Here is a 7,926-nt window from a genome sequence, read left to right as displayed (position 1 = left end):
ACAAAACCTAACGATTTCTTCTATCAATGAATTGTATTTCCTTAATTACTTCTTGTTGTGCCATTTTGGAAATTTTAACTACATGGCAATATATTTCAAATGAGAAATCTTATCTTTTATTTCAACGTTATTGTGTTTAATATTAAGAGGATAAGAACATAAGACTAACTTATAGAATAAATTAATATATATTAATTTGAACTAAATTATGTACATTATATTTTATCAAATAATTTGTTGCTCAAATAAAATAGTTTCATACATATGAATATACAAATTTTATGTGACATATCCTATTAAATGCCAAATTTTATAGGTTCATCAATGTTTTAAAAATCGAACCCGTGAAATTCCTGGTTTAAGGTTCAATGAATTCAACCGGTTAAACATACATTGAACTGTTTATTAAATAAACTAATATTCATAGATATGTCACACATAATCATAGGTTCACAACTTAATAAAAGAAATTTCAAAAATAAATTACAAACTTAATACGACAATGTCAATAGCATATATAATAACACAACATAGTTGCACAGTTCATTTCATCTTCATTTAAGAATAATTTGAAGAAATTAAAAAGTTGTAATAAAATAACTTAAGCTAATTCAAACCAAAATTAAAATAATAGAAGATAATAACTAAAATAAAGTTCAAATAACTAAGAATAGCTAAATCAAATAAGATAAAATACCAAAAATAAAGAATACAATAAACTAAATTAAATTAAAAAAATCGAGTTGAACTACGACAAACAAGTTAAAGTTGACAACAACAAACAATATTGAATTAAATGGAAATTAACATTATGCAGGACATTGTGACTATGTTTGAAAAAGACAGCGTGATGATGATGGAGTGTAGTTGAAAGAAAAATATAACGATGTGACCAAACTTAGAAGTTTGTATGGATGTAAAAAAATGTAATTCTTTTTTGTGATTGGGGAATGCGTGTTAAGTTTTAATATTGACATATTAATTTTTAAAGTGTTTTTTTACAAAATGGTCAATTTGATGTATTTTTCTGAACCAGACGGTATAACAAAACCAACTTCGGTTATTTGGTTCGAATGGTTTTGGACGGTTCAATCTAGTTTTTGCGATTTTATTCCGGTTTTGACCCACTAGCGGTTTTAAAAGGTTGACCCAACCAGATTCATCGCTGGTTCCCGGACCAACCGATTGAACCGACCGGTTCGATCTTGTTTTTAAAACATTTGGTTCAAAAAAATTATTTTGATACATATAAACATACAAATTGTATACAACATATCCTATTAAACTCCAACTTTTATAGATTCAATTAAGATCTCTTTTATTAGTGACGATTAATAATGTCAAATATTTTCACAACTCTTGATTTTAAAATACTATAACTCTCTTTCTAGATTTCTTTTTAAAAGAAATTTAAAATTTAAAATTACTTTCTGTAGAACACATAATTCTTCTTCAAGTGCAGATCATATAATCTGGATAATATTTTTATTTCATAAAATATCTTCCATAATCAATGTTACAGAATAAAATAAAATATTTACAAATGGCTTTTAGGTAGAATTTTAATAGAAATATTGGCAACACATAGGTTTTGCTCTAATTCTACACATCTGTAAAAAATAACTTATAAAAACTACTTGAAAGTTAAAACAAATTATTTAATAATCTACTACATATGTAAATTGGAGTATTTTCTAGGTAATAAATATTAAGTTACTCTCTAACAATTTATATTTAAATTATTTTCATTAAACTTGAATAATTCAATCTATACATTAATTGTGTTTCCTAAATATTTTTGTGTTGTTCCATTCTGTTTAATAACATGAGATTGAGAACATCAGTTTAACTTATTAATGAAATAATTATATATTAATTAAAAATATATTATTTTCACTATATTTGATCAAATAATTTGAAGATATTTTATTATAATCCAAACCACTTGATAAAATAATTTGATGAGATTTTATTATAATTTAAACCCCAATATTAGCTTTTAATTATTATTTTTAAACATGAGATTGAGAACATCAGTTTAACTTATTAATGAAATAATTATATATTAATTAAAAATATATTATTTTCACTATATTTGATCAAATAATTTGAAGATATTTTATTATAATCCAAACCACTTGATAAAATAATTTGATGAGATTTTATTATAATTTAAACCCCAATATTAGCTTTTAACTATTGCTAAAATATACGGTCATTAGATAACAATGTTTTTGATAAATTTAAAAAAATATCAATAATGTCATACATTAAAAAAAAAATTAATTATATTTCCTCAGTCTCAATAAAAACAAAATATCGCACTTTTTTCTTTAAAGGAATATAAATATTTTGTCATGTGAAGTTTATGTATGGTAGATTATTTTTATAAGTTACTCATGTTATATTTTTCATTATTTTTATAACTATAATTATAAAATCCATAACAACTATTAATTAAATAATTTGTAAATACATTAATTTAATATAAGTTTAGTGTTGAAAGTTATTAAATTTTTATTCCAATTAATAAGTAGAAATTATAAAATTAAATATTTAAAATGAAATTACATTATTGATACTTCAAAAAAAAATTATGTAAATTTCAGATGGAGTGTTTGTAGATAAAAGTATTCAAAGAAACAACAAAAATGTTTATTTTATATTCAAACTTTCCAAATTGCAACAACATTCACCCCCTAAACACGAGCCACCTTCTGGTTTGCCCAATGATGCTTTACAAAAATGGTCACATAGTTCTGGTGCAGTTGGACAAAAATTTGATGCGAAGCATAATTTTCCGTTTGCCCCTGAAACTATCATTTCAATTACATTAGAAATAATATATAAAATTGTGTTCATAAGATTGTGTTTTCTTAAACAAAAACATATTCCTTTTAGTATACTCGATAGTATCCTACCATCCAAATGCTTTAATAAAAAACATAACATTGAATATGAAGCAATAAAAAATGAGTTTTATAATTAGATTATTACCGGCAACCATGCCTGAAGCAATGCAAATGATCAAAATGGTTAAAATGAGAGTCTTGTAGGATGCCATTTTGTTTTTTAATGTTGAAGTAAGCATGTTGCAAATGCCTATTTATAAGGACTTTGGGAATTAAGTTAGAACAATAGTTTCAAGAAGTGAGCCAAAGGACATAATTTGATTATGAAATACGATATTATCCCGATTTTAAAAATTCTATCTTTTAATTTAAATCTTTTAATTTATTTTTATGCTTTTTTTAAATCGACCCAATGAATAATACATAGAATTTCCAAATATTATTTTATTTATATAACTTCTCAAATATTAAACTATTTTTGGGATAGATTTAAATTTTTATTAATACCCAATAATGATGGGGACATATTATTGTTCAGAATTAAACACCATGTCAATATACAAGTTTTATACGACATAACCTATTAAATTCCTGCGTAAAAAAGCCATTGAAATGTCAACTTTAATATGTTTTAATAACATCTCTTTTAGTAGTAAAACATTTTTTAGTCATTTATTAAATTGTCACAAATATTAAACAGTTACGAAACTCAAAATAAAAAAACATGATAATTTTATTTCTCAATATGTTTTAAGAGTCAAATTTTATTTTCCAAATTGCTTTATTTAGATCCCAAAATTAATCTACAAATGCAGAGAAATTAGTCTATATAATATGTTTATTACATCTTTTGGCTACAATGTCTTCCCCAACCAATGGTACAAATAAAAATATAATTTTTTTGTGAATAGTTATAAAATATTATTATATTTTCTATATTACGTGGTTACAACGTCTTTCATATCCAACCGTAAAAATTAGTAACAAAACTTTTTAAGTTGTCCAAAAATCTAACAAAACACTGTTGGAAGATTTAACTAATGATTTTTTTTTTAACAACTAATTTTAACTTATTTTATAAAAATTTAATGATTCAATCTATAAAGGAATTGTATTTGATTTTTTTTCTATATATCATTATTGTTAATTTTAAATAGATGGAAACATATTTCAAATAGAAAATAGTCATGCTTTTTAAATAGTAATGTGTAAGATATTATCAGCATTAAAGTGATTTTCTATTTAACATATAAAATAAATAAATATATATATATATAGTAATTCAGAATAAATAATTTTTACCTTATTTGAATAATAATTTTTCTATATTTTTTGTAACTTAAACAAAAATATTAACTTTTAAGTATTATTTTGATAAAAAAATATTGGGCAACACTCAAGTTATTCTCTGTTATATGAATATTGATAAAATAAGAGAAAAAATATACTCCAAAGTTAAAAAACCATCATTTGATATTCTTATTAATAAATATTAAAAAAAATATATTAAAACTTATTTTTCTACTATTTTTCCATAATGTAATATCTTGGCCTAAACCATTGGTTTAAAATCCAATCACTTTTTATCTTAATAAAAAAACTTTTCTTAAACTCATAAAGCCCATTATTGTTAAAAGTAATGTATTGTCTACTAATAAATATTCTTTTATTTATGAAAAATATTTTTAAAATTATTTTTTACAAAACCTAACAAGTTCTTCTATCAATGAATTGTATTTCCTTAATTACTTCTTGTTGTGCCATTTTGGAAATTTTAACTACACGGCAATATATTTCAAATGAGAAATCTTATCTTTTATTTCAACGTTATTGTGTTTAATATTAAGAGGATAAGAACATAAGACTAACTTATAGAATAAATTAATATATATTAATTTGAAATAAATTTGTACATTATATTTTATCAAATAATTTGTTGATCAAATAAATTAGTTTCATACATATGAATATACAAATTTTATTTGACAAATCCTATTAAATGCCAACTTTTATAGGTTCATCAATGTTTTAAAAATCGAACCGGTGAAATTCCTGGTTTAAGGTTCAATGAATTCAACCGGTTAAACATACAGTTGAACTGTTTATTAAATAAACTAATATTCATAGATATGTCACACATAATCATAGGTTCACAACTTAATAAAAGAAATATTTCAAAAATAAATTACAAACTTTATACGACAATGTCAATAGCATATATAATAACACAACATAGTTGCACAGTTCATTTCATCTTCATTTAAGAATAATTTGAACAAATTAAAAAGTTATAATAAAATAACTTAAGCTAATTCAAACCAAAATTAAAATAATAGAAGATAATAACTAAAATAAAGTTCAAATAACTAAGAATAGCTAAATCAAATAAGATAAAATACCAAAAATAAAGAATACAATAAACTAAATTAAATTAAAAAAATCGAGTTGAACTACGACAAACAAGTTAAAGTTGACAACAACAAACAATATTGAATTAAACGGAAATTAACATTATGCAGGACATCGTGACTATGTTTGAAAGAGACAGCGTGATGATGATGGAGTGTAGTTGAAAGAAAAACTATAACGATGTGACCAAACTTAGAAGTTTGTATGGATGTAAAAAATGTAATTCTTTTTTGTGATTGGGGAATGCGTGTTAAGTTTTAATATTGACATATTAATTTTTAAGTGTTTTTTAACAAAATGGTCAATTTGATGTATTTTTCTGAACCAGACGGTATAACAAAACCAACTTCGGTTATTTGGTTCGAATGGTTTTGGACGGTTCAATCTAGTTTTGCAATTTTATTCCGGTTTTGACCCACTAGCGGTTTTAAAAGGTTGACCCAACCAGATTCATCGCTGGTTCCCGGACCAACCGATTGAACCGACCGGTTCGATCTTGTTTTAAAACATTTGGTTCAAAAAAATTATTTTGATACATATAAACATACAAATTGTATACAACATATCCTATTAAACTCAAACTTTTATAGATTCAATTAAGATCTCTTTTATTAGTGACGATTAATAATGTCAAATATTTTCACAACTCTTGATTTTAAAATATTATAACTCTCTTTCTAGATTTCTTTTTAAAAGAAATTTAAAATTTAAAATTACTTTCTGTAGAACCCATAATTCTTCTTCAAGTGCAGATCATATAATCTGGATAATATTTTTATTTCATAAAATATCTTTCATAATCAATGTTACAGAATAAAATAAAAATATTTACAGATGGCTTTTAGGTAGTATTTAATAAAAATATTGGCAACACATAGGTTTTGCTCTAATTCTACACATCTGTAAAAAATAACCTATAAAAACTACTCGAAAGTTAAAACAAATTATTTAATAATCTACTACATATGTAAATTGGAGTATTTTCTAGTAATAAATATTAAGTTACTCTCTAACAATTTATATTTAAATTATTTTCATTAAACTTGAATAATTCAATCTATACATTAATTGTGTCTCCTAAAATATTTTGTGTTGTTCCATTGTGTTTAATAACATGAGATTGAGAACATCAGTCTAACTTATTAATGAAATAATTTATATTAATTAAAAATATATTATTTTCACTATATTTGATCAAATAATTTGAAGATATTTTATTATAATCCAAACCACTTGATAAAATAATTTGATGAGATTTTATTATAATTTAAACACCAATATTAGCTTTTAATTATTATTTTTACAAAAACAACGGATGTCATTTGAATTTCTTATTATTAACTATTGCTAAAATATACGGTCATTAGATAACAATGTTTTTGATAAATTTAAAAAAAAATGTCATACATTAAAAAAAAATTTAATTATATTTCCTCAGTCTCAATAAAAACAAAATTCCGCACTTTTTTCTTTAAAGGAATATAAATATTTTGTCATGTGAAGTTTATGTATGGTAGATTATTTTTATAAGTTACTCATGTTATATTTTTCATTATTTTTATAACTATAATTATAAAATCCATAACAACTATTAATTAAATAATTGTAAATACATTAATTTAATATAAGTTTAGTGTTGAAAATTATTAATTTTTATTCCAATTAATAAGTAGAAATTATAAAATTAAAGTTTTGAAATGAAATTACATTATTGATACTTCAAAAAAAAATTATGTAAATTTCAGATGGAGTGTTTGTAGATAAAAGTATTCAAAGAAACAATGAAAATGTTTATTTTATATTCAAACTTTCCAAATTGCAACAACATTCACCCCCTAAACACGAGCCACCTTTTGGTTTGCCCAATGATGCTTTACAAAAATGGTCACACTGTTCTGGTGCAGTTGGACAAAAATTTGATGCGAAGCATAATTTTCCGTTTGCTCCTGAAACTATCATTTCAATTACATTAGAAATAATATATAAAATTGTGTTCATAAGTATGTGTTTTCTTAAACAAAAACATATTCCTTTTAGTATACTCGATAGTATCCTACCATCCAAATGCTTTAATAAAAAACATAACAATGAATATGAAGCAATAAAAATTGAGTTTTTAATTAGATTATTACCGGCAACCATGCCTGAAGCAATGCAAATGATCAAAATGGTTAAAATGAGAGTCTTGTAGGATGCCATTTTGTTTTTAATGTTGAAGTAAGCATGTTGCAAATGCCTATTTTAAGGACTTTGGGAATTAAGTTAGAACAATAGTTTCAAGAAGTGAGCCAAAGGACATAATTTAATTATGAAATACGATATTATCCCGATTTTAAAAAAATTCTATCTTTTAATTAAATCTTTTAATTTTTTTATGCTTTTTTAAATCGACCCAATGAATAATACATAAAATTTCCAAATATTATTTTATTTATATAACTTCTCAAATATTAAACTATTTTTGGGATAGATTTAAATTTTTATTAATACCCAATAATGATGGGGACATATTATTGTTCAGAATTAAACACCATGTCAATATACAAGTTTTATACGACATAACCTATTAAATTCCTGTGTAAAAAAGCCATTGAAATGTCAACTTTAATATGTTTTAATAACATCTCTTTAGTAGTAAACATTTTTTAGTCATTTATTAAATTGT

The 7,926-nt window shown here is 23.1% G+C and overlaps 2 long non-coding RNA genes across 2 annotated transcripts; both read right to left on the bottom strand.

Moving 5' to 3' along the window:
* Window positions 1-2,631: 2,631 nt before the first annotated feature.
* Window positions 2,632-3,070, bottom strand: LOC127115121 (uncharacterized). The gene is made up of 2 exons (XR_007800683.1): window positions 2,998-3,070; window positions 2,632-2,816 (listed from the first exon to the last, which is right to left on the bottom strand). It is a non-coding gene; the product is annotated as an uncharacterized LOC127115121 (long non-coding RNA).
* Window positions 3,071-7,030: 3,960 nt separating this feature from the next.
* LOC127115120 (uncharacterized) lies at window positions 7,031-7,468 on the bottom strand. The gene is made up of 2 exons (XR_007800682.1): window positions 7,394-7,468; window positions 7,031-7,213 (listed from the first exon to the last, which is right to left on the bottom strand). It is a non-coding gene; the product is annotated as an uncharacterized LOC127115120 (long non-coding RNA).
* Between the last annotated feature and the right edge of the window lie 458 nt (window positions 7,469-7,926).

This window comes from Lathyrus oleraceus, unplaced genomic scaffold (assembly GCF_024323335.1).
Source record: "Lathyrus oleraceus cultivar Zhongwan6 unplaced genomic scaffold, CAAS_Psat_ZW6_1.0 chrUn1127, whole genome shotgun sequence".
Lineage (NCBI taxonomy): Eukaryota > Viridiplantae > Streptophyta > Magnoliopsida > Fabales > Fabaceae > Lathyrus > Lathyrus oleraceus.
This window is presented reverse-complemented; position numbering and strand designations above follow the sequence as displayed.